This window comes from Alexandromys fortis, unplaced genomic scaffold, assembly GCF_014885135.2.
Source record: "Alexandromys fortis isolate MF-2015 unplaced genomic scaffold, M_Fortis_MF-2015_v1.1 scaffold_1, whole genome shotgun sequence".
Classification (NCBI taxonomy): domain Eukaryota; kingdom Metazoa; phylum Chordata; class Mammalia; order Rodentia; family Cricetidae; genus Alexandromys; species Alexandromys fortis.
This window is the reverse complement of record NW_026067927.1, coordinates 13466597-13484774: the sequence shown is the minus strand read 5'-3', so window position 1 is coordinate 13484774 and position 18178 is coordinate 13466597. Positions and strand designations below refer to the sequence as shown.

General features: G+C 39.8%; 1 protein-coding gene across 5 annotated transcripts in view; it reads left to right on the top strand.

Moving 5' to 3' along the window:
• Ctcf (CCCTC-binding factor) overlaps positions 1 to 18178 on the top strand; it is a 45052-nt gene that overhangs the window by 2563 nt on the left and 24311 nt on the right. For all 5 annotated transcript variants that reach the window (XM_050143472.1, XM_050143473.1, XM_050143469.1 and 2 more), the window contains exon 2: positions 5080 to 5196. The gene's annotated coding sequence lies outside the window, so the exon portion shown is untranslated. The remainder of the gene's footprint in view (positions 1 to 5079; positions 5197 to 18178) is intronic.

Sequence of the window (18178 nt, the reverse complement as noted above, 5' to 3'; positions counted from 1 at the left end):
GGAGAGAGAGAGAGAGAGAGAGAGAGAGAGAGAGAGAGAGAGAGAGAGAGATCCTGTGAAGAAAGGTAGATTGAAGAGGTGAAAACAGTGACAAGTGGACTGAGGTTAAGTGTCACCCAGGACCGTGGCGATATCTTGGCCTGGGCTGCTGCCAAGGCCCATGTCTGATACAACAATAGGCCTAGAAGTGTGGGAGCCCGCGAGGGTCCAACATAAATTCCTTAACCTGACTGGAACGGAGTCGTGAGGAATAAAATTGACACAGCTTACACCCTCATCATGGAAAAAGCCAGAATCACCGTTTATTGTCCAAACATCTTATATACCCACACCAAATTGAGCAGGGGGGGGCACATTAAGCCATCACCTAGGCAACCAGGTGCCTGGGCTCAAGTCTCATCCGCATCTGGCAGTCAGGTAGGTCCTGAATTAGCATCTCTATAAGACATCCTCCAAATTACAAAAGGAAGGAAGACATCAGCTTTAGTCAAACATCTCTTCTCAGGTAATCCACATTTTTTTTTTTTCGAGACAGGGTTTCTCTGTGGCTTTGGAGCCTGTCCTGGTACTAGCTCTGTAGACCAGGCTGGTCTCGATCTCACAGAGATCCGCCTGCCTCTGCCTCCTGAGTGTTGGGATTAAAGGTGTGCACTATCACCGCCCGGCTTAATATGATACGCTTGAAAGTGACATTAAATCCATTATTTTGTACACTAAAAATTTTTCACTGGAAAGAAAGCAATTATATCTAAGGAAAATAATTGGGAGCCGGGCGATGGTGGTGCACGCCTTTAATTCCAGCTAGTTCCAGGACAGGCTCCAAGGCTACAGAGAAACCCTGTCTCGAAAAACCAAAAAAAAAAAAAAGAAAGAAAAAGAAAATAATTGGGGGTGAATTAATGCAAGATAACACAAAAGGTCTACTTATTTAAAACTTTGTTTTTTTTTTGTTTGTTTGTTTTGCTTGTATAGTTTCGGTTTTTCAAAACAGGATTTCTCTGTAATAGTCATTGTTGTACTGGAACTCACTCTGTAGACCAGGCTGGCCTTGAACTCACAGAGATCCTCCTGCCTCTGCCTCTCTAGTGCATGTATTACCAGTACCTGGTTTAAAACTTAATTTTTGTTGGGTATAATGTCACATACCTTTAATCTCAGCACTTAGAAGGCAGATGCAAGCTAATTTCTGGGTTCAAGATCAGCCTGGACTACTTAGAGAGATCCTGTCTCAAAAACGAGCACAAATCAAAGTTTTTAAGCTATTATTTAATTTTTTTTTTGTTTTGTTTTTGTTTTTCGAGACAGGGTTTCTCTGTAGCTTTGGAGCATGTCCTGGAACTCCCTTTGTAGACCAGGCTGGTCTCGAACTCCCAGAGATCCGCCTGCCTCTGCCTCCTGAGTGCTGGGATTAAAGGCATGTGCCACCACCGCCTGGCTTTATTATTTAATTAATTCGAGATGGGGGTTTCACTGTATAGCTCTGGCTAGTCAGGAAGTGGCTATGTAACACAGACTAGTCTTCCATCTCAGAGATCCACCTGCCTTTGCCTGAGTTTAAAGACATCACGTCCTTTGGCCTTTGTGTATATGAGTGCAGGCAGGTGTGTGAAGGAAGGTCCAACACTGTAGAGTCCATTTTATCCTTTCTTTTTGGATCCCTGGTTGGCCTAGAACTTGCTGTGTAGACTAGATTGGTGCTGTACTCAAGAGATCTCCCAGCCCCTTGTCTCCCAGGTGCTGGGATTGAAGTCATGAACCATTGCAGCTGACTTGTATTCTCTCCCCCCCACTTTTCTATTTGAGACAGGTTGTTTTTTTGTTTTTTTGTTTTTTTTTTTTATGTAAAAAGGGGTATCAGATCTTACATCTGGAGTTACAGACAGTTGTGAGCTGACATGGAGGGGGAGGAGGGTGCTGGGAATTGAACCCAGGTTCTCTGGAAGAGCATTCAGTGCTATTAACCACTGAGCCATCTCTCCAGCCCCAAGACAGGAGTTTTCTTCATAGCTCTGGCTGTCCTGGAATTGACTGTGTAGACCAGGCTGGCCTCACACTTGATATCTCAGCCTCCTGAGTGCTGAGAGTAAAGCAATGGACTTTTACTTGATTCTGGACTCAAGTCATCAGGCTTTCCTGGAAGTAGATTGTACCCACAGAGCCATCTAGCTCAGCCCAAGGACAATAATGTGACACAGTTACATGACTATCTGCCTATATAAGGAAATCCTACTTATTTAAGAGTTGTTGGAAGGTTCTCCTTAGGGATCTCTCCAGCCTTGTAAGATAATTTAGGAGGTGCAAAAGTAGAACCTTAGATGTGTTCTAAGAGTTTAAGGGTCTTTTTACTTTTTATTTATTTTTTAAGGATATTGAGAATTAAAGGAATCCAGTTGGGACCAATGCCTGTTTTGAGAGTTCCTTGGCAGATCCACATGTGCCTGACTAATGCTGTAGGGAGGAGTCCTACGGCAGAGTCTTTCACGTGTTTTTCTTATTGGCTGAAAATTCTGTTGAACCTTTTTTTCTCCTAGGGGTTGCTGCTGGCATCACAGCCATTCCACATCATCTACTTTAGAGTCTCTCTCTCTCTCTCTCTCCTAGGAATCTTAATTTGTCCGGTTTTATATTCTATTTACATGTCTTGGCTCCAGATGAGTTCAAACTGTTGGTTAAAATGGTCCTTCAAATAACTAAGATTGGTAATGGTTCAAGACTGAAAAGGAGCTTACAGGTTTAGGAAGAACAATAGATGAAATATGTGTAACATTGAACATAGCTGTTCTCAGATATGTAGATTTCAATCTACATTGAAAAATCACATGTATTTTCAAGACCACTTAAAGCCAAGCATGGTGGTATATGCCTGTAATCCTAGCTTTCAGGAGGCTGAAGCAGGAGAATCATGAGTTTAAGAATAACCTAGTCTATATAATGATTCCTTGTCTCAAAAAATACCAAAACAGCAAAAAGAAACCTTCCAGGACTAGAGACATGGCTCAGCAATTATGAGCACTTGTTGCTTTTGCGAAGGATCCGAGTGCTGTTCCTACTACCCACATGGTGTCTCACATTCACTCTCCTGTTCTGACCTCTATGTGCTTAATGTACATGTAGGCAAAGTACTCATACATAAAAGCAAATCTCTTTTATTTTGTAAATTATTTTTAATTTGTTATGAGATAGGTCTCAAGTAGCCCTGGTTGGCCTAGAACCCATGATGTAAATAGATTAAGCTGGCCTCAAACTTATAGCCATCATTCTGCCTCTGACTCCCAAGTGTTGGAATTACATGTACCATCCTAAGAAGTTGGGGAACTACCATACAGCCTTTCTAGTCTGTATCTTCATTGCTTCCTAGTCAATATCATGGTGCATTTTTTCAGTGGTTTAATATTTGAATGCAAAGATGTGGTATTACATAGTCTTTTGACATTATACCTCAAGAGTGGTGATATATTTTTTCATGCACCTGATCTTTATTGGTTGGAATAAATTTAAAATTTTCGGGATGTAAATTCTGTTCTTTTTTGATGGTGTTATGGACCTCAATATGAAATTGTTTCTTAGGCAATAACAACAGTTTTACGTTATGCTGCCTCCCAACAGAAGAGCCATGCCATCTCCTTTATCTTGAGTCTTAAAAGTATTGTATCAGCTTATTTTATTGAGCTAGTTAAATTATGAGATGGATTTCCTCTTTGTTGTACTTTATATACCAGATTCTTTGAAAACTTTTTGTTGCTTGTAAAGATTTACTTTTATTTTGTGTATGAATGATTTTGCCTGCACGTATGTATGTATTCCATGTGCATACCTTGTACCCATGGAGGTCAAAGGGGGTCAGATTCCCTAGAACTGGAGTTGTAGACAGTTATGGGCTTTTTTGTGGGTGTTGGGAACTGAACCTGGGTCCTCTACAAGAGCAGCAAGTGCTCTTAACTGCTTAACTTCTGGGCCATCCCTCTAGCCCTTTTGTTGTTTTCAGAGATAGTCTGACCTCAGACTCATAATCCTACTTCAACCTGGGACTATGGGTATACGCCACCACCTTTGAAAACTCCAGAGTATTTCACTTAGGGCTTTCTCTTTTCCTCCCTTTCTCTCTTTATTTCCTCAGTGCTTTTTTGTTTGTTTGTTTGTTTGTTTTGGTTTTTTTGTGGTTGTAGTTTTCATTTTTTTTTTTGGTGGGGGGGCATGATCTCTCAAGTAGTTTGGACAGTCCTGGAGCTTGCTGTGTAGACCAGGCTGGCCTCAAACTCAGATCTTCCTGCCTCTGACCTAGAATCTAGAGTCTTTGGATTAAGCTTGGATTAAAGGTGTTGGTTTCCAGGCCTTTTTTTTTTTTTTAAATAGAGATATTGTCCATTCTACTTGAAGTATCTCAGTTCATTGTAGTTTATAAAGGGAAAATGTTCACTAAGACAAGTATTTGGTTATTCTAGGATTTTCAAAGGTCTTTGAAAGCTTCTCCCTGCCTCTTGTTAATAAGCTTACCAGTTTGTGCAGCAAACTAACTTAATCAGTAACACTACATACTATTTACTGAAGATAAGGAAACAAACTGCTAAAGAATTATTTTTTTAGCTGTAAGAATTAACTTTTGGTAGTTTGAGTGTATGTGCCATGATTACAATGGAGTTTTAACAATCTTAAATCTTTTTATGTTTTAACAATCATAAATTGTTTTAACAATCATAAATCTTTTTAATCTGTATCTGTTCATTGAATGTCTAAAAAGGAAGTGAATTGTATTTATTGTTGGCTTGAAAGGCATTTGTAGAATGATTCAGTTAATATATGAACAGTTTGTTGCCTGGGGTGGAGGTTTTGTTGTTTCTGAGACAGGATCTTGCTTGTATCTCTAACTGGCTTTGAACTATTGGCAATTCTCTTGCCTTTGCTTCCCAGGTGCTGACATCATAGACCTTCATTCATTATTACAACCAGCAGGTCTATTGTTTTGTTTGTTTGTTTGTTTGTTTTTCCTCCCAATCATATCTATCAGTCTTCCTTTTTATGCTGTATGGTGTGTTTATGTGAATTTGCTGTCTCATTAAATGATTTCTGCTTTTCTTTTAGAATGACTACAAACCTAGAACCAAAGAACATGATGCGCTAGCAGACAGACTTGGAGCTAGGGACTGCAGAACTGGGTTCTGTTTTCCTTCCTCAAACTGATTTTGCAGCCACGGAGAGGTAAATGCCTTTTCTTTTGTTTGCTCTTAAAAAAAGGACTAGCTGAGCTCAGTGATGTAGGCCTGTGGTTACAGCTATGCCAGGCATAGGTAGGAGAATAACAAGTTGAAGGCCACCCTAGAGAAAATAGTAAAAAGATGGGTGGGGTGGCATATGCTTGTAATCCCAGGTAGCACTTAGGAACCTAAGAGGTGTAATGTTACAGTCTAAGTTCAGTCCCCAGAGGGGGAAAAGTATGAGGTAATGCCACCCTTTTGGGTGTAGAGGATTTCTAGGTAGTTTTGAGCATAGGAGATACAGCACATTGGATAATTGAGAGCATGCAAACAATATTATTAGGTCCTGGGTATGAAACCGTAGTGCCATATACTAGATGATTGACAGGGCAGATACAATGTTTTTCTGTAGAAACCTTTGGGTTATATATTTTGACCATTGGGAGATGATGTGAAGTGGTAAATGACAGTTTATAGTTTTATAATTTTGATATGAACAGTTGTGATTTTGTTGTTGGAGAAACTAGTATCTGATAAAATTTTTCTTGAGTTAGTCTAGTTAGCCCATATTTGCCTTATAGTGTGATAGTCTTTATCAATTTTGTTAGTCTATACTCTGCATGGATACTTGGAAAAGACCTTATAAATGTTGGGGTCTATTCTGCTTTGAGATTTTTTTGTGTATGTGTGTTTTGTTTTGTTTTGTTTTGTTTTTCGAGACAGGGTTTCTCTGTAGCTTTGGAGCCTGTCCTGGAACTAGCTCTGTAGATCAGGCTGGCCTCGAACTCACAGAGATCCTCCTGTCTCTAAGTTAACATTTTTAAAGCAGAGTGCAAGCTGTATTTCTGTCTTGAAAAATAAAGTATTAAACAAAATGAGGTATGAGTACCTTTAGTGGGAAGTGTTTTTTGGTTTTTTATTTCATGTGTATTGGTCTTTTACCTGGGTGTAATGTCTGTATATGTGTGTGAAGGTGTTGTATCCTCAAAAACTGGAGTTAGAAACAGTTGGGAGCTGCCATGTGGGTGCTGGGAATTGAACTTGAATCCTTTGGAAGAGAAGGGAGTGCTCATCTCTCCAGACTCAGGGAAGTGTTTTTTTTATGGGCACCACAGTAGAAACATAAGAGAGAAAAGTGATACTTTTGTTGCTGATGCTTACTTGCCGGCCTGTTGAAACAGTTCTGGCTCTGTGCCTCGGCCTCCCATGTGCTGGCATCCTAGCTAATGACCACCATGCCTGGCTGTCATTACCTCTACTGCACATGTACATAAACATACATGCTTGTGCTCCTGTGCATATGGGAGATCAGATAGGTCAATTCTCTCTACCACGTAAATTCTGGGGTTCAAGTGCAGGCCATTTGGTTTGGTTACAAGTACTTTATACCCTGAGCCATCTCACTAGCTCCAGCTTAGTCCTTTAACAATTTATACTGATTTTTGAGTGTTGAGAATATAGCATAGTAGTAGAATTCTTTCCTAGCTTGCATGAAGTAAATTCAAGTCCCAGTAGTGGGGGGAAAATCTTGTCATGGAGCTAGAGAGATATCTCAGTGCTTACTGTTCTTGCAGAGGACCAGGATTGGATTTCTAGCACCCATCTATCTGGTGGCTCATGGCCATCTGTAACTCCAGTTCTAACATTATCTTGCATCAACATTCTTTGTATTTGACTGAATGCTTTGATTTTCATTTGTATATGTGACATTTTCCATAGATATATATCATTGATTATTACTTTTAAGGTCAGGTTTCATTACTGGATGTCCATTGTTAGTCTCTGTACATGTACAATACAGAGAAACTTTTCTTTGGCTGCTCCTAAACAAAACAGTATATTTATATTTCTAAAAAGTGACCAGTTTGACAAATTGTTTTAGGAATCTAATATTCCTTTGTTCTTTATATTTCTTTTTTTTTTAATTTTATTGATTTTTATTGAGCTGTACATTTTTCTCTGCCCCCCCCTTCCTTCCCCTTCAATGCTCCCAATTTACTCAGGAGATCTTGTCTTTTTCTACTTACATTTTTATATTTCTATGAGTAGTACATAGTATACATGTATACTTTCAGATTTTTCTTTTAATTTTCTTGTTGTACATATTGTATCCTGTGACACTACTTATTATACTCACCGAGAAATTGGGGATTGTTCCCAACTCTTGATCTGTGTTAAGAGCATTATGTTGCTATTTATTCTTACCATTATGCTATGAGGATAAGTATATGTTGTTGAATATAAGCTGTAAGATTTCTGACTTAATGTTAGCCTTATAGGAACCCCCCCTAACCAAACAGAAATGGTATTGGTTCTATCCAGTAGCCTTTGTGGTAGTACAATGTGGTCACATACTGAGATGCATTGTAAAACTATGAGCTTGCCTTTCGCTTGTACACAAGTATCTTTCAGTATTGGTGACACTCAAGGATAGAGATGAAACTTAAAGACTTATTCTGTGAGATATGAATAGTTGGAGATGACTTTGCAGATTTTTTTTGAAACGGTCTCTCTAAGTAATTCTTGAACTCAACAGAGACTCATCTGCTTCTATCTTCTAAGTGCTAGAATTAAAGTCAAGCACCACCATGCCTGGCAGTTTTGCAGATTTTATCTAAAAAACGAACAAGCCAGATATTGTAGCTAACATTTGTATTCCTAGCACTTCAGAGACTCAGGCAAGAGGGGTCCAGTGAGTCTGAGGCCAGTGTGAAGCCTTGTCTCAAAAGGGAACTTGAGGAGTGGGGTGAACATCACATTAGGAAACAATAAATCTATGTTTAAAGTATTATATTTTAGGTCAACTTTGACATCATGGAACATAGATTCTGTATGAGATACGATTATAATCTAGAATGCAGGGAATGGAGTCTGACTATCAAAGAGGCCGATCTCCATTTCCCTGAGTGCTTAGATTATAAACGTGCTGTCATGGCTGGTGGCCTTAAAAAATAAGGTTTTACTTATTCCACATCTGAATCAAAATGTCTTTTTTTAAAATTCACTAGGTGATACACAAAAAAAATGTGTAAGAACCACTCTTCCTGATTGCCCCTCTAAACATGGAAAGTTATCTGTTAGCTCTGTATAAACCCTTCTGTGTGTGTGTGTGATTGATTTATTCCTCTTCTGTAATTATTAGTGATAAGCTTACCACAGTCAGCTTTCTTTAATATACTAACTGAAACAAGCTTGTAGGACTTCCAAAAACAGAGACTCTGAGCTGCTTCTCAGGGATAAGTGAGGCTCTGGTGATTCTTGGCACTGTCACTATTATGAAAATAAGAAAAAGCAAGGAGTTAGTTTGCTTTACCATAGTGTTGGGTTGTAGATAATGTTGCTCAGAAACTGGCCTCCCATTGATACTGTGACACTAATGTTGATGTCCCTATTAGCCTCCTCTTTTCTCTGTGTAAATGTTTAGTAAACACAATAAATGGAATATCCTTAATAAAGAGCCTTTGAAACCAGATTACAATAGTAAATTTGAGGATTTTTTTTTTGTGATAACTGGGGAATAAACCAGAGGCCTAGCACATGCCTTATAGTCTAGCATTAGGTTTCTATTAAGCATTTGCTAAGCATGTACAGGACCCTAGGTGTATTAGTCTCCAGGACCATCACCACCATCATGAGGTTGGGAGGAAGTGAATTTCTAGCTTTATGGGGCTGGAAAGAAGACTCAGCCATTGAGCATTTGCTGCTCTTGTGGAAGACCGGGCTTCTTCTGTTTCCAGCAGTCTCATGGCAGCTTACAAATGTGTAAGTAAATCTAGTTCTAAGAAATCCGACTCGCTCTTCTGGCCTCCCTGGGCACCAAACGATACACGCACATACATGCACACAGGCAAAATGCTCATACGGGTAAACTACAAATATGTCTTATAAAAGAGAGAAAGAGAAATTGTAGCTTTAGCAGTTACTTTATTGGGGGGGGGAGTCTTAATTTTTTGAGACCAAGTCTCACCACGTGGCTCTCTCTGTCCTAGAATTGACTATGTAGACCAGGCTGACCTCAAACTCACAGAGATCTATCTGCCTGCCTCTGCATCCCAAGTGCTGTTTTATAAGTCCAACCAAATCTTATTTAATGTACTACTCTCTGTTTACAGTGACTAGTACTTGTCTCCTAGAGATATGAAGACTGTTTTGTTGACCCCCTTCCATGCTAGGCAGAGGCTTTGTCTCTGGGTGTATTTTATTCCCAGTCTGATTTATTTGTTCATCTAGGGCTTTTGAGACAGGTTTTATAAAGCTCAGATTGGCTTCCAGCTCTGTAGCCCATGACAGTCTTTAACTCCTGATCTTCCTGCTTCCATCTTCTAAGTGCTTGCATCACTGCATTTTCTGTTTTGAGATAAGGTCTCACTACATACTCCTGGCTAGTCTGGAACTCACTACGTAAGTAGACTAGAATGACCTTAATTCCAACAATCCGGCTGGGCAGTGGTGGCACATGTCTTTAATCCCAGAGGCAGGTGGAGCTCTGTGAGTTCAAGACCAGCCTGGACTACAAGAGCTAGACAGCCTGGGCTACACAGAGAAACGCTGTCTTCAAAACAAAACAATCCTCCTATCTCTGTCTTTCAAGTACTGTTATAGGCTCCATACCATGACACTGGGTTTTGTTTTCTGTTTATAGCATCTCTGTGTAGTCCTGGCTCTCCCGGAACTCATTAATCTGCCTCTTTGTCTCCTGAGTGCTGGGATTGAAGCAATATGCTACCATATCTAGCCCAAGCCAGTTTTAGTGTCTTATTATCAGCAATAGAATAATTGAAGTACAGTGATCATTTTTCTCCAAATGATTAAATGATGTGATGATGAATATGACATGCTTATCTGGGTCGTTTCCTCTAAGAATAGTTGAATACACTTACTGTGTTATCCTATATGATAATACATTACTAAAATTTATGTAGTCAAACATTAATACCTGGGCATGGGATTGCAAATTCGTTTTTTTTAATGTTCTTTATTTATTTTTATTATTATTTATTAAAGATTTCTGTCTCTTCCCCACCGCCGCCTCCCATTCCCTCCCCCTCTCCCAATCAAGTCCCCCTCCCTCGTCAGCCCAAAGAGCCATCAGGGTTCCCTGCCCTGTGGGAAGTCCAAGGACCACCCACCTCCATCCAGGTCTAGTAAGGTGAGCATCCAAACTGCCTAGGCTCCCACAAAGCCAATGCGTGCAGTAGGATCAAAAACCCATTGCCATCGTTCTTGAGTTCTCAGTAGTCCTCATTGTCTGCTATGCTCAGCGAGACAGGTTTTATCCCAAGCTTTTTCAGACCCAGGTCAGCTGGCCTTGGTGAGTTCCCGATAGAACATCCCCATTGTCTCAGTGTGTGGGTGCACCCCTAGCTGTCCTGAGTTCCTTGCTCATGCTCTCTCTCCTTCTTCTCCTGATTTGGACCTTGAGTGGATTGCAAATTTGATACCAGCCTGATTTGGTTAGGAATTCCAAGGCCAGCCAGGGTCACATAGTGAGTCTTTGTCTCTAAAATAAAATAACAAGTGCAATGAAGAAAATAAATTTGCTGTTAGGATTTCACTTAGCATGTAATTAGTGTTTTGTTTTTCCATTTTCTCTTCTTTCAGTAGCCTTGTGCATGAAGCCATTTGTATTTCATGTACATTTCACTAATACATGCGTATTTGCTGTTTACCTAAAATTGTTTTGTAGTCATTGCTTTAGAGAATACAAAAATAACACATAATTCCTGTCTTTAAAATGAGTGATTTGTTGAAGGAAATTGCAGATACAGTTAAAGCAAAACAAAGTCAGTCTGCCCTGGTCAAGGTTGAAAAGATTTTGACATAGGAGATGTTTTGAGCTAGAAGAGAACAAGACAGCACACACTGGTGTAGAGATGCCTAGCAGGGAGCTCTCAAATATTAGGTTAAATGAATAGCAAGGATGGGAACAAACTGTACAAGCTGGGAGCTAAGCCAGAGAGTAAGCATCAACCATTTTGAAGGTTTTTCTATTACATGTATTAGTATAATCTTGCTGTATAACCTAGCCTGGCTTCAAATTCAAGGTCTTGTCTCAGTGTCTTGAGTGTTGTGAGTATAAGTGGAACCATTATACTCAACTTTGTGGTTTTTGGGATTTTTTGTTTGTTTGTTTGTTTGTTTTTTGGATTTTTTTCGAGACAGGGTTTCTCTGTAGTTTTTGGTGCCTGTCCTGGAACTAGCTCTTTTAGACCAGGCTGGCCTCGAGATCCGCTTGCCTCTGCCTCCCAAGTGCTGGGATTAAAGGCGTGTGCCACCACGCCCCACTACAACTTTGTGTTTTTAAAAGATTTATGTTGCATAGTCTACCTCTAAACTTCAGAGCTCAAGTGATCCTCCTTCCTCAGTCCGTTTGGTAGTTTGGACTAAGGCACGTGCTTCTCTATCCTTCATTCATCATGAGTATTTGAGCCTTATTTTATAAAGTTGTAATCAGTTATTAAAACCATCTACAAGTGTTAGCTACAGGGGTTATTTTGTTTTTCGCGTGACACATGCACCCGTGTATGCAAGTGCATGTAGAGGCCAGACGTTAATGTTTGTTTTCTGCCTTTTTGAGGCAGGGTCTCTCATTAAATCTATATTGACTGGCAAGAAAGCCCTAGAGATCTTGCCTCTGCCTTCCCAGTACTAAGATAATAGGGCCATGCTTCCATCAGCTTTTTTGCATATATAAAGGTTCTGAAATCTGGTTCAGATCATCATGCTTGTGTGACCAACACAGGCTATGTCCCCAGCCTGTTTTATTATTTTGTTTTTGGAGTAATAGAGATCAAACCTTGCACATCAGAAATAATAGGCTCTCAACTACATCTCCCAGTCCATGTTTTGTTTTTGGTGGTGTTTTTTGTATTTGTTTTTGACAGGGTTTCTCTGAATAGTCATGGCTGTCCTGGAACTCTTTGTAGACTAGACTGGTCTCTAACTCTGAGATCTGCTTGCCTCTGCTTCCTAAGTGCTGGGATTAAAGGCCCATGCCACCACCTCCCAACTGGTTCCTTCCTTCCTTCCTTCCTTCCTTCCTTCCTTCCTTCCTTCCTTCCTTCCTTCCTTCCTTCCTTCCTTCCTTCCTTTTTTTTGTTTTTGTTTTGAGAGAAAGAATTTCTCCATAGCTTGAAGCCTGTTCTGGAGCTTGCTCTTGTAGACCAGGCTGGCCTCAAACTCACAGAATTGGTGTGAAGATAATCAGATCCCCTAGAACTGGAGTTACAGTCAACTGTAAACTGCCATGTGGGTGCTGGGACTTGAATTCAGGTCCTCTGAAAGAACAGCCAGTGCTTTTAACTCATGAGCCATCTCTCCAGCCTTTCTTTCTTTAAAAAACAAGCAAAAACAGTTGCATGGGGCTGGCAAGATTGTTCAGCAGTAATGAGTACTTAACTGAGCTGGGTGGTGGTGGCAAATGTCTTTAATCCCAGCAGAGGCAGGCAGATCTCTGTGAATTCAGGACAAACCTAGTCTACAGAATGAGTTCCAGTGAGGGCTGTTACACAGAGAAAAATACTGTCTCAAAAAACCAAAGAGAGGGGCAGGAGAGATGGCTCAGTGGTAAAGAGCATTGTCTCTTCCAAAGGTCCTGAGTTCAATTCCCGGCAACCACATGGTGGCTCACAACCATCTGGAATGAGGTCTGGTGCCCTCTTCTGGCCTGCAGACATACACACAGAATATTGTATACANAGGTCTGGTGCCCTCTTCTGGCCTGCAGACATACACACAGAATATTGTATACATAATAAATAAATAAATATTTTAAAAATTAAAAAAAAAAACAGAAGGAAAAAAAGGAACAGTTCAAATAGGAAAAGATCTGTGTCTGAAAATGTTGATTATTCATTTATTTATTCAGAGGTAATTGGGTTTCTCTGTAGCTTTGGAGCCTGTCCTGGAACAAGCTCTGTAGACCAGGCTGGTCTCAGACTCAGAGATCTGCCTGCCTCTGCCTCCTGAGTGCTGGGATTAAGGCGTGCGCCAGTACGCCACCGCCTGGCTCGAATTAGCAACTAATAGCGTACTTAACTGCTCTTGCTGAGGACCCAGCTTCAGTACCCATGAAGTGGAGCACCACTGCCTGTAACTCCATTTCAGGATATCGGATGCCCTTTTCTTACCTCCTAGCCTCCTGAGTGGAAGAGGTACACACATATTACTCAGGCACACATACACACATAATAAATTTAATTTTTTTTTTTGTTTTACAAGGCAGGGTTTCATTGTGGAACAACCCTGGCTGTTCTAAAACTAACTCTGTAGACCAGTCTGGCCTCAAACTCACAGATTTGCCTGTCCCTGTCTCCTAAGTACTGGGATTACAGGCACATACCACTATCCCCTAAAAGAAATATTATTTTAAATATTTATTTAAAATAAATATTTTAAATATTTATTTAAAATAAATATTAAAATAAGAAATACACAATATTTTCTATATATTAACCAATCTGGCCTCTTCACTATTTATCAGTTTCCATGTCGGCCTATTAATCAAATATACTTGGAAAATTTGCATCTGTTGTGAACATATGCTACCCTCTGCTAATACTGTTTACCAGATCATATTTTGTGTGGGTGGTGGGACTTTGGCTCTTTTTTTTTTTTGGGGGGTAGGGTTTTTTGTTTTATTTGTTTTTGAGACAGAGTTTCTCTGTGTGGTCCTGGCTGTCTTGGAACTTGCATTGTAGACCAGGCTGGCCTCAAACTCACAGAAATATCCTGCTTCTGCCTCCTAATTGCTGGAATTAAAGGCTTGTGCCACCACTGCACAGCAAGATCATACTTTTTTTTATTCACATTAACAGTTACTAGTTTCACTGCAGCATGACAGGCATTGGAAAGAATCATTCAGACAGCCACAGCCAAGGTATTGCTGCACTGTTTTGTTTTGTTTTCATTATTAATGAGGTTCCAAGTTTTTTTTTTTTTTTTTTTTCTTTCATCTGCTGTTTGTTTGATTTGGTGCTCATGATAGAACCTAGGGCCCAGATGCCTGGGCAAGCCTTCTGAGCCATAACTTTTTTCCTTTGTTACTACCATTTGGAGGTTTTTTGGTTTTTGTTGTTGTTTGTTTGTTTGTTTGCTTTGCTTTTGTTTTTTGTGGGGTGGTCTGATAGAATTCGGGGTATCTTTGAACTTCTGATCCTTTGCCTGTACTTCAGGAAGAAGACTTGAGCAAATTGTTCCTGGTTTCCCCTATTAACTGTTCGTGTTCTTTGCCCAGCTTTCTTATTTTGGCCCTTACCTTTTTCATAGCAATTTTATTGGCCTTTTTATGTAACAAAATTAATGTATTGTTATTGTTATAGAAGTTGCAAATACTTTTTTTTTTTTTGAGACAGGATCTATAAACCAAGCTTCCCTCAAACTCTCTATGTAGACGAAGGTGACCTTGACTTTCCTCAGATTGTCCTACCTCCTTTTTTTTTTTTTTTTTGGTTTGCTAGGATTATAGGTACTTGACAGCATTCCCAGTTTATATATAGTGTTTAGGATTGAACTCAGAGGCTTCTACATCCTAGGTAAACACACTCAACCAACTTAACTATATCTTCCTGTTTTTTTGTTTTGTTTTTAATTTTGCTCAACATAGGTTTTGTTTGTTTGCTGTGCTGAAAACTGATTTGTTCCACCATTGAACTGCTGCTGTTTAGTGGTTTTCTTTTTTTTTTTTTTTTTTTTTTTGGTTTTTTGAGACTCTCTATGGTTTTGGAGCCTGTCCTGGAACTAGCTCTGTAGACCAGGCTGGTCTCAAACTCACAGAGATCAGCCTGCCTCTGCCTCCGGAGTGCTGGGCCACTCATATTTAACAAATTGATCCATATATAACCAACTAAAAACAGTAACAAGGTCTATTATGTAAGATCACAAAATCAAAAAAAAAGTTAAAAAAAAAATCTTTGTGGCTAGAGAGAGAGCAGATTGGTTAAGAACACTGGCAGCTCTTCCAGTGAATCTCGGTTCAATTTCCAGCACTTTCTTTGTGGACCACAACTGTTTGTAACTAGTTCTGGGAGATCTGACACTTTCTAGCCTCTGCCAGCACATGGTACACAGATAAACCCGAAGGCAAAATACCCATACACAAAAAATAAAAGTAATTTTAAAAATAATTTAAAGCAAAAGAAAAAGTAATCTTTTCTGAATAGCTTTTCTAACTAAACATTAACTCTAAATAAAATTTCACTTATATTTCCTTTGTTATGAGCCAAGGGCATAATGCCAAAAACATTCATTGGAAGCAGTTTTGTGGGGGATAAGACTTTGTGGCCCATGTGTGTCCAGTTTATAGATGATCTGGCTTAAGTCTGGAAGAATGCCTAGAATAGAATATTGAATTTCTTCACGGGATGGTCAAGTCAGATAAGGACAGGAAAGTCCCCTCTGTATTTACCCATTAACAGTCATTGCCGGCCTCAGAGCAGTTCAATAGAATACTAAGGAATAGAGGCCAAACTGCTGAACAAAAAGGTGGAAGAGGATTGGAAACAGCAAATGTGGAGTTGAGCGTACAAAAAAACACATGAGGAAAACTACACAGTAAAATGAGGTTTAAGATGGGACATAATTGGACAGCATAGAGCTGACCAGAAAAGCCAAGAGAAGAGGATAAAGGAGGCTGATCTAGCAAGTTCCCTGAGAGGATATATAGTTAGGTTATGGCATGGGAGCATGGCAGATATCGGGTGTCTCAGAGTTAGGTCTCTGTATCCACTCTGTGAAGAAGTCAGGAGAATACTTATGAACCACGTTTTCTTCCTTCTAGCCCTTCACCCCTAATTGTCTAGATCTTGCTAAATCTGGAGAAAGCTCCTCTTCCTCTTCTTTTCAGAAATTGATGGGATGTTAGTGTGTTTCACTCTTCTACCTTGAGTATAGAAGATACAATAGAGGTCTGTTCTGAAAGTACTCTTTGAGTCATATAACCCAGTGGCAGAGAATCTCTCATAGGTACAAGACGCTACATTCCATTTCAGGCACTTCCTAAAAAGAAAAAAAAAAAAAAACCAAACCCCAAAGAAACAACGTATCAGTTTATAGTGAAACTGCAATCCCCAGGGTAAAACTCTTTTACTAAATAATTTCTTCCATGTTTAGTGATAAATTAAAGACTACAGCCTTCCTTTTTTTATTCTCCATCTAGTACTTGTGAGTTGAAAAAGTAGTAGTGGTGGTAGTAAGTAGTAGTAGTTAGTAGCCTTTAGGCTCTGAAACAGATTGCAGATACAGGTTTGAAAGTGGAGAGATGATTCAAAAGGCTAGTGCCAGAAGTGGTTACAGAACCTTGGTATGTTCCAGGAAGCTGAAGGAAGAACTCTCAGAGACACAGGTAAAAGATCCAGGACAGGAAGCAGCTAAAGAAGGAAGTGTAGGGTTAAGGAAAATAAGTAGAAATGTTGTAAACTCCTTTTTAATAGTCTCTTTTGACCAAAGAGGTTTCGTAAAACCTAGGAAGGTATGGTGGATACAAAGAAGAGAGGAGAACGATTTAAACAATCAAGAATTGTTGAAAGCAGGAGTCAAGAAGGGAGGAGATGAATTAGAACAGTTGACACATGCAAGGCAGCTAGGAGTGTAGTCCCTAAGGGAGTAAAGGAGAGAGGCCTGATTTAGACTACTGGGTTAGTTATTGATTCAGAGGAGGGATTCCTTTCTGGAGAAACCTAAGCTGAGGAAGCCACTGCTTGAGGAGGTACACTGAGATTTCTTCCTAAGCAGTGTCAGAAAGATTGGTTGCTTTTTTTTCTTATGTGATTTTTTTTTTCTGTAAAAACAGAAACTGTTTCTTAAGACTTCAATAGATTCTTGTGTGCGCAGTTGTAAGTCTTTCTGTGTTCCTTTGATTGAGTACTATCAGCTCAATTCCTGGCAGTATAATTGTTTCCAATTTGTATTCCTTTATTCAGGTTATTTTTCTACCCAGGAACAGTTCAGTGATCTCTTTTAGATTTCTTTTTCTTCTTAATGTAATATTTAATGTTTGACGTTTTCCGATTCACAATTGATTTTTTTTTTTTTTTTTGGTTTTGTTGTTTTTTGAGACAGGGTTTCTCTGTGGTTTTGGAGCCTGTCCTGGAACTAGCTCTGTAGACCAGGCTGGTCTTGAACTCACAGAGATCTGCCTGCCTCTGCCTCCCAAGTGCTGGGATAAAGGCGTGCGCCACCACCGCCCGGCACAGACAATTGATTTTCTGTGTTCTTCAAATTATGTACTATAATACCCCAAGGGGTGGGGAGACGAGCTTGTAGAAGAAATTTTTTTTCTCTATGGATTTGATTATATTTTATTTTAATAAAGAAACAGGGTGTCATGTAGCCTGGGCTAGCCTCAGCTCACTGTAACCAAGAGTTACCATTAACTCCTGATCTCTTCTCTCCACCTACCAAGTGGTAGGATCACATGCACGTGTTACCATACAGACTCCTCCATCTGATTTTTCCTGGGGATATGTAAATAGTCTGGGGTGATGTAGTGATTCACTGGCAGGGCTGCCCTTAAACATCTACCACATGGGAATTATCTTTTCTTATGCTGTCTGTAGCATAAATGGGGCCTTTTCTCTATTCCTTAACTTTTAAGCATTTGGATTATCACTCTTGTTTGCTGGGATATTAACTTTGGAGCTTGCATGATCTGAAAAACTCTTTTTAAAAAAATGGTGCTGGTGGTGCTGGGCTTGGTGGTACTCACCTTTAATTTCAGCACTCAGGAAGCAGAGGCTGGGGATCTCTATGAGCTCCAGTTCAACCCGGTCTACCTACCAAGTTTCCAGGACAGCAAGACCTACATAGTGATTATTCCAGTATCCTGGAAACTGAGACAGAATTAGGCTAGCTTGGCTACAGAGTAATACCTTGTCTGAAATAAAAAACAAAAAAGGAGGGCTGGAGTGGCTTAGTGGTTAAGAGCACTGGTTGCTCCTCCCAGAGAACCTGAGTTCAATTCCCAGCAACCACATGGTGGCTCACAACCA